Genomic DNA, 10153 nt, shown 5'->3' with positions numbered 1-10153 from the left:
AAAACGCCCCCCATCCAATGGACGGTGCTGAGTTGTCCAACAGTTAAACCAACCAAATTTTCTCAAAACAACATGTCCACCATCCCATAGGCCTCCCTTTTGAGAAACACTGATTTAACCTAAATTTGAGACACCAGCAAAAGAAGAAATAAAGATAGACTTTTTTCTATTCCAAAGAAAAACGATTTTATTCACACAAATATGCAAGCGAAGAGTTTAAAGTACCAGTAATGATAAGGCTGTTGACTGGGAGAACATAAACATGGTTTTTAAACAGTAAGCTTGGCAGGAAAGAAACGTGCCTTTAAGCAGTACAAAACAACAAGAAATGGAAGGTGCTTGTTATGTACAGGTGTAGACAGAAGAAAGCAGAGGACACAAACACTTTATCGATCGCATTCTCACCTGGAATCGATTTTTGTAATTTTTTCAAGACTTATACACGCCTGATACCGTCGGTATCTACATATCAAATTGAGCGCAATCGGATGGAGGATGCCCGAGATCCGGGAGAAGACACACTCCAAAGATAGACAGACAGACAGAACGGATTTTATATAAGATGTATGTGTGTGTGTGTGTGTGTGTGTGTGACTGTATGTTGGTCCCTAAAAATACTAAATAAAATTGATAATATTTCAAGTTTTCTTGTCATTGAAATTAATTTGACCATTCCACGGATAACTGTACGCTTATTTTCCGAAAATAGATTGCGGGGACCCGAGTTGGTGGTGTATTTCTAGCAATCCATATACTGTCTTTTTCAGTGTAATGTCAATATCATTATCCTTATAAAAAGAAGTTTGTTTGTTCGTTGGCGCTGACCACTGAAAACATTAAATGAAACTCATAATATTTCAGGATTTTCGTGTCATTTAAGTAAATTTGACCATTCCGCAGATAACTGTGCACATATTTTCCGAAAACGGATTGGAGGGACCTACTTAGTGGTGTATTTGCTCCTATTTCTAGCAATCCATGTATTGTCTGTTTCACCTTAATGTCTATATATCCTTATAAAAAGCAAAATTTGTTTGTCTGCGCTCACCGCTGAAATCACTAAATAAAATTGACAATATTTCAGGTTTTTCGTGTCATTTAAATTAATTTGACAATTCCGCAGATAACTGTGCAGTTATTTTCCGAAAACGGAATAGTAGGACACCGAGTTGGTGATTGCCTCCTATTTCTAGCAAGCCACATACTGTCTATTTCACCGTAATGCTTTTTAAAGAGTGAAAAACTCCACCTATCACTCAATTCACCTCAAGCTTTCTAAGTTTATTCAAGACATTTATTTCTTTGGAGTCGCCGCCGGACCTCTGCTTTCTCTCTGTCTATATATCCCAATCTATGTCTCTATATCTCTATCTCCATCTTTCTCTCTCCCTCTCTCCCTCTCTCCCTTCCTCTCCCTCTCTCTCTCTCTCTTTCTTTCTCTCTCTCCCTTCCTCTCCTTCTCTCTCTCTCTCTCTCTCTCTCTCTCGTAGTATATGTGTATTTCTCTCATTACCTCTCGCTCTTTTTCTCTCTGAAGAAAAAAACGCATGTGAGACAGACAGAGAAAGGGAGTTACAGAGAAAAAACAAGTGAGACTCCGGACCTCTGGTTTCTCTTTGTCTATATGTCACTTTATGTCCCTACCTCTCTCACTTCCTTTCTTTCTCTCTCTCTCTTTCTCTCTCTCTCTCTCTCTCTGATTGTATATGTGTCTCTCTCTCCTTACCTCTAACTCTTTTTCTCTCTAGATAAAAATACGTGAGACACAGAAAGATTAGGGAGAAAAAAACAAGTGAGATAGGAAGGGGTGGGGGTAGCCACATCTATAAATCTATCGACAAAGTTACCGACGAGGATGATGCTGTTCATTATTTTGAGGAATTCCTCAACAGTCTGCAACCGTCCGGTATTCCACCACTTGGGTTATCCCAGGAACGGCTGTAATACTTCAAATTCACCTTACCCTAATTAAATTATTCTAAATGACTTGAGATACTCGTTCTGTCTTGGTTTTTCATTTCACTTCTAATATGATATAAAAATATATGTGTTGTGTGTGTGTGTGTGTGTGTGTGTGTGTGTGTGTGTGTGTGTGTATGTGTGTGTGTGCATAGTCCATTTAAATAAACAAATAACAACGGACAGCATGAGGACGTGCGTGAGAAATGCATTAACTCGACGCTCGGTTAAAGGAGAGAGGTTAACGTTTAACTCTCGCTTAGAAATGAGAAAGGGAAAAAGACCAAAGAATGAAACTAAATCGCCAACAGCACACATGTAGCTACATTGCTGAAGTGACCGGTAGTAGAAAGAGATAGGGAAAGTGATTTTTGGAACAGGCGAGTGTGAAGATGGTCAGCGTGTGTGTGGTAGGATCTGTGTGCTTGTGTGAGTAGTATACGTGTGTGTAGTAGTAGTAGAATTTGTGTGTGTTTGTGTGTGTGTGTGCATGTGCGTGGTAGCATTTGTGTGCGTGCGTTTGTATTTGTGTCGGTCAGTGAGCAGGTCAATAGTGACAGTCGAAAGAGGTGAAAAGTGTGTGAGTGGGTGGGTGTGATTGTGCATGTGTCTATGTGTTTGCATGGGTGCGTATGATGGACTGAGAATTTGTGTGTGTATATGTGCGTACGGGTGTATATGTGCGTACACGCGTATGAGTGTGTGTGGAGGTGACCGGTAAATTCTACTGCGGTAAATTCCACCAGGTAAATTCCACCACGGTATTTTCTATCATGGTATATTCCATGGTATATACAGTGAAGGCGCATGGCTCAGTGGTTAGAGCGTCGAGCTTACGATCGTGAGGTTGTGAGCTCAAATCCCGGACCGTTGCCTTTCCCTTGGATAACATATGATATATATATATATATATATATATATATATATATATATATATATATTATATATTTATATATTATATATATGTATATACACTTATATATATGTATATATATGGGTGATATAGATATGTATATGCGAGTCGTGAGGTAGGCATTTCAAAATCGTCTGTCCAAACGCATTTGAAGCGTTGTCAATGGAAAAGTTACTTTCCAAGATTTGTCCACGCTATTAATGACAATGATCCAGACCGGAGAGTGTAGTATTGTGAGTGGCACTTGGCACAATGTGTAGAAGATGCACACTTTCCAACAAAAGTTGTGTGGAGTGATGAGGCCACATTCGAATAAAATGGTTCAATTAATCACCACAATTGCACCTAGTGGGGACCTGAGAATCCGCATGTTATAGTGGAACACCATGTTAATTTACCAGGAGTTACAGTGTGGTGTGGCTTATCCTCAAGAGGATTAATTGGACCATTCGTTTTTTCACGCTACTATGACTGGTCCTGTTTACTTGAACTTGCTGCAACCGTCTGTCATGCCAAGCATTAGAGAAGACTTTGAAAATGAGGAGTTTTATTTTCAGCAAGATGGGGCACCCCAACACTAGCATCGCGATGTTAAATCCTTCCTTGGTGAGATCTTGCCAAACAGGTGGATTGGGTTTCGTTGAATACCCTCCGCGTTCACCAGAACTCACGCCACTAGATATTTTTTTATGGGGATACCTAAAAGACAAAGTCTACACTATGAAACCTGCAACAGTTGCTAATTTGAGAGCAGCCATTGAACGAGAATGCACACAAATACCAAACGAATTGTTTCGTGATATTTGCGATTCCATTACAACGCGTTGTCAGCAGAGCCCGGACCAGAACGGACGTCAGTTTGAAAACAGGCGTTGACAAAACAATAAATAATGTCTGTAGATTCTATTGAATTTCGCAAATGAAATGTATTCTAATAAACACCTACTTTACAATTATTTAAAGTGTGTACACATTTTGGGGGGACACCTGTATATATATATATATATATATATATCTATAATATACTATATATATATATATACACGTGTATATTTTTGTCTCTCACCGTTTTCTTTCCTCTCTTCATTGCTTCTTTTCTCATTCCTTTCTGTAGAGGAGGCTAAGCTCAAAGCGTCAAAGACACTTCCATTTTTCGTCAGTGTCAAACTAATACACGTTTTGTTCCCTCACTTGTCTGTCTTCAGCTTTTTGTTTTTTGGCACAATTTTGAAAATATTAATCACCAAATCAATATGGCTGTACAATGATACTACTAGTTTAACTCCAGGTGGATCTTCCACTGCTGGTTATAGGTGCAGCACTGCACCTTGTACATATATATTGCCAGCAAGGGAGCGAACCCCTACCATTCTCCTGCAGGCGCCAGGATCGTGAGACCGATTCGATTTCGAGCTATTTTTGGTCATCCTCAGTTACGAATACCTGGTCGCAAGAGAGACAGACAGAGTCCGCTCTAGCAAGCAATATATAGTAAACAAAGCGACCATCGGTCACTGATTTGCAACAAGCAAAGTATCTGGTTGTTAAATTTCAATAAGAGGTGAGAGCAGCAACTATACTAACAAGTAAAGTTAATCGCTTGGGTGCAGTGCTACACCTATAACTAACTGACGAAAGATCTCCCTGGGGTTAAACAAGTAGTAACATTGTACAGCCATATTGCTGTAGTGATTAACTTTACTTGTTTGTATAGTTACTACTCTTATATCTTATTGAGATTTTACCACTAGCTACTTTGCTTGATGCAAATGAGTGACCGATGGTCGATTTGCTTCCTATATATTGCTTCCTGGTGCAGACTTTGGCCATCTGTCTGGCGACCAGGTGTTCGTGACTAGGGATGAACAAACAAGCTCGAAACCGAATCAGTCTTGCGATCATGTCGTCAGCTAGAGGATAGTAGGGGTTCGCTCCCCAGTTGACAACTTATATATACAGGGTGCAGTGCTGCATCTTTAACAAACTGGCAGAAGATTTTACTAGCGATATTGATGTGGCGATTAACTTCTATATATAGTTTATTGTTCCGTTAAGGTAAGATCAACAAAAAAGTGTTCTATCCTCAGTGAGAGCTAAATATCTAGAACTTCTAATATTCTTCAAGATGAATTTTAGCCCTTCTATTACAAATTCTTTTTTTATGGGGTGTGGATTGACTCTATTCCTTAGGCTGTGGGGATATTAGAATAGAGGTTGACTACATCTCCAAACGCACACCTTCATAAAGAACAAAAGACAACCCAAGTCAATGAAAAGTCTCCTAATACAAACCCAAGTACACTTGGCAACAACATTGAAACCGTCAGTAAAAAAAATGCGGAAGAACTAACTGTGGTATATGCGTCAACCTAATTGAGGAATCGGAGTTCTCCTTCAAACAAGGTCAACGTTTTACATGGAAAAACAACTTCACATGTGCTTCTGAAAATCTAATATATAAATTATCCTGTTCAGGGTGTCGAGAGCAATACATAGGCCAAACCAAAAATCAGTCTACGACAGAGGATGGCCCTACATAGCTCCCAGATTCAAATTTAGGATTACAGAAAAATCATTCACCGGGCACATCGACATTTGCGCCACTAACGAACAGCCCAACTTCAGAATTTTTCTCCTCAATAAATTCAGGGACGATGCAACCTATAATCAGAGCATTAGAAAAGTGACATATTTTATCGCAAAGTATAAACCCGTTTTGAATGCTTCCACCACAGATGACACTACTACAAGGGCCTTAGAATAATACCCACGCAAATATTCAAAACGATATGTTCAGAACAGTCACTACCCATGAATTTATTCAGAACAATTCAATCACTACTGCTATAACCACAACAGTTCACTTTTAGGTAACTTGACCATTTAAGAAGACTCTACCAACAGTCTATTACTGTCGTACCACACCCGTCATTTTTCTTCCTCTTTCTCTTCTTTCACTACTCCCACTTCGTTTTTTCTTCTTTCTTTCTTTCTTCTTCTTCCTCCTCCTCTTCTTCTTCTTCTTCTTCTTCTTCTTATTCTTATTCTTATTCTTATTTTTCTTCTTCTTATTATTATTATCCGTCTTTTTCTTCGGATACTCCTGCTTAAACAATCAAAATCCAAAACTAACATCCCTCATATTAAATATTTATTCAGATTTGCTACAACCTACCTACCAAGCCTTCACAGAAGTAAAAGAGAGAGAGACAGAAAAAAGGAAAATGCCCTACTTATTTTAAGATTATGGAAATATTTTAAACTACCATTTCGTTTCATTTTTCCATAATTTAATTGTTTTTCATGCTTTGCTCTAAGTTGAAATGTCGCAAAGACTGAAACCGATACTAAAATGTTCTTCATGATAAAATTATCTTAACATTTTCTACCTTGTCCTATTTTTCTTATACATATCAACTCGTGTGTCCCTTTTCAACATTTGATATATATATGTATATATATATGTTATATATGTATGTATATATATATATATATATATATATATATATATATATATATATATATATATATATATATATACTCACAGATACATACGTATATTTCAATTGATTATCATGCACACATGCGCATTTTCATGTGTGCCTATGTGTCTGTGTGTGATATATAGGCGGCGAGATGGCAGAATCGTTAGCACGCCGGGCGAAATGTTTCGTCTGCTGCTACGTTCTGAGTTCAAATTCCGCCGAGGTCGACTTTGCCTTTCATACTATCGGGGTCGATAAATTAAGTACCAGTTACACACTGGGGTCGATGTAATCGACTTAATACCTATGTCTGTCCTTGTTTGTCCCCTCTATGTTTAGCCCCTTGTGGGTAATAAAGAAATAGATATATGTGCATGTGCGTAGCTGTGTTTGCGTGCATACATACATACGAATCTATTCCATCTCAATCACAGATTTTTTTAACTATTTTTTTTTAACTAAACAATTTGAAACTTCGAATGCTGGTAGAATTTCTTACGTAGAACACGGTTTATTCTGAACGTTTTTGACAAAATTATAGTGAGCATATTTGTGGATAAACATCAACACGTGTGTGTATGTGTGTGTGCGCACGCGCGCGTGTGCATGTTCGTCGGTTTGCAAGGGCGACAGAGGGAGAGCAATGATAATTTTTCTCGCGTAACGAAGCGAAACAGCAGAAGTGAAAATATTTAGTATTTTTTATTCGATTAATATTAAACGTTATATATATTTAATTGAATTTCAGTTAATTAACTATTTCATATTTCTTTTATATCCATATTCATATCCATCCGTAGGCAGTTTCTCAATTTTTGCAATGTAGACAGAAGCAAACTCATTACGCTATTTATGCGTACAATATTCAAATTTCGTTCTAAATCAAATAAAGAGCTAGATGTATGTATTTTTTGAATAGGGAGAACGAGCAAACACAATATTCAATTTGTGTTTCTATATAGTTTAAGCTTGAGACATATTTTCTAAATTCACGTGGCATGAAGGTCATTGTACTATTGACCTTTTCTCATGGTATCGGAAATTTTGAAGTTTGTATATCTCCTACAGAAGAGCAGGATGCACAAACGCACGCACACACACACACACACACACGGTATACTCGCGTAGATCCCTGACAGCGATTTGCCTCTTCCTGCGATATCATCATCATCATAAATGTAAATACGCTCAAGATATATATATATATCGTAAGAAGCGATATATATATATATATATTATATATATATATATATATATATATATATCGCTTACGTTTCTGGTGTGCTAAATTTTCTGGAGAACAATTCTTAGTGGTTGAGACCATAACGGGTCTTCTTCTAGCATAAGGGTTTCCACATAGTAGTTTTAAAAATCCCTCCTATATTTATGTATGAAATACTATTTACTGAATCTCAGTTTTTTTATATGCTAAACCACTGGTGTTAAAATTGATGTTATCAAATTAATATCCAATTATTCACTCTCATTTTGATTTTAATTTTAAATTAATACGTTCTCAAACCTGTGAAAACTACTGCAGTGAATTATTTATGCAGTATTTATTTCTGGTAATTTGGCGCGCCTAAACGAAGACTTTTGAAAATAACCGCAAATATAATAAGTGGAACTACATGCATTTTCGACCTCGTGTTGATATCTGGCGTGAAGTTCTACAAATTATATCTTGCAAAGAGGATCACACTGACGATATACAGGTAAATTGTGTAAGTAAAATTACGTAATTTATTGATAGTGAAACAATTGTTTGTGATTAATCTATATTTTTGTTATTTTTCACTTGTCTTGCTCGCTTACGTTTCTGGTGTGCTAAATTTTCTGGAGAACAATTATTAGTGGTTGAGACCATAGCGGATCTTCTTCTAGCATAAGGGTTTCCTTCCACATAGTGGTTAAAATATTCCCTCTTATATTATGTATATATATATATATATACACTTACATGCGTGTGAGTGTGTGTTACTAGTTTCAGCTCGAGAGCTGCGATCGTGCTGGGACACCGCCGTTGCTTTGTTACACTTTCACTAAACGTACTCTGATACATGGTATTTGGTGAACGAGGGAGTTTGGTGTTGCTGCCCTCATCTACGTTCCTTGCAGCGAGTAAGGTTCATCCGGAACTCTTGACAGGAGGAGATCCAGTTTTGTTTTGACGACGCCTGCATCCACCTCATGTAGATCTCTCATGCTTTGTGGAAGGATATTGAAGAACTGTGGGATCTTGAAGCCCAAGCTGTAGCAGTATCTGATCTTCTATCGAGATGGCAATGTTGGAATTCTTGGTACTATGCAGTGGCACCCTGTTTGTGTAACTTACAATGCCAGAATTTTCTAGGATTTTCCAGATGCGTATCACTGCGTATCTTCTTCCCTTTCGTTCAAAGGAGTAGATTCTTAACATTTTCAGTCTCACGCTGTAGCGTATGAAAAATGATTAAAATTGTTTCTTGTGTTAAGTGATTCAAAATATGTTTATTAATGTTTGTGTGTATATATGTGCGTTAAAATATGTATATTTTTTGTTTTACTTGTTTCATTCATTAGACATGCAGGTGCCCTCACTTCAAGAATTTCTAGTCGAGTGAATCGACACCAGTACATATCTTTTATGCCTGGCACTTATTCTGACGTTATCTTTTGTCGAAATGCTAAGTAACGGGGACGTAAACACGCGTAGAACGGCCGTCAAGTGGTGTTGGGAGGACATAGACATAAATATACATTCACACACACACGCACACACATATTTCAGTTTACATCAACCAAATCCACTCACAAGGCTTTGATGGGCCAGAGGCTAGGATAGAAAGCACTTTCCCTAGGTAACACACAGTGGGACTGAACCTAGAACCATGTTTGTTGGGAAGCAAGCTTCTTACCATACAGTGACATATGCGCCCACATGCAGCTACAGCTGCGACTGTATATGTGTGTATATATATATGGAGGTGCTTGACTTAGTGGTTAGGGTGTCAGTACCATGATCGTAAGATTCTGGTTTCGATTCCTGGACCAGGCGACGTGTTGTGTTCTTGAGCAAAACACTTCATTTCACGTTGCTCCAGTCCACTCAGCTGGCAAAACGGAGTAACGCTGCGATGGACCGGCGTCTCGTCCAGCTGGCAAACATGTATTCCATTGAAACCGGGAAACCGGGCCCATGACCCTGGCTAGGCTTTAAAAGGGCGTATTTATTTTATTTTATTTATTTATATATGTATATATATAGAAAGAGAGAGAGAGAGAGAGAGATAGTATATATATATATATATATATACATACATAGAGGCGCAATGGCCCAGTGGTTAGGGCAGCGGACTCGCGGTCGCAGGATCGCGGTTTCGATTCTCAGACCGGGCGTTGTGTGTGTTTATTGAGCGAAAACACCTAAAAAAGCTCTACGAGGCTCCGGCAGGGGGTGGTGATCCCTGCTGTACTCTTTCACCACAATGGCGGTGCCCCAGCATGGCCACAGCTCAAGAGCTGAAACTGGAAAATACAAATACAAATACAATACAAACATATACATATATTCATATATATTCACATACGAGTGTGTATTTCTACAGAGTGCAATTGGTATTTGAAGAAAATTATCTGTATAGTGCTATATTCAAATCAATTTAAAGCTTTTGCTTCTTTTCAAATCTCTTATGGCATAGCACGCTAGCACAAGGAATGAAGACATGTAGTCAGTGTTGTCTTACGCGTGGAACATAGCGGTTTAAGTTTTACCAACTTTCTAAATGTTGCAAAAATACACCAACGACTTCATAAC

Source organism: Octopus sinensis, linkage group LG4 (genome assembly GCF_006345805.1).
Source record: "Octopus sinensis linkage group LG4, ASM634580v1, whole genome shotgun sequence".
NCBI lineage: Eukaryota > Metazoa > Mollusca > Cephalopoda > Octopoda > Octopodidae > Octopus > Octopus sinensis.
Note: the sequence above shows the minus strand (reverse complement) of the source record.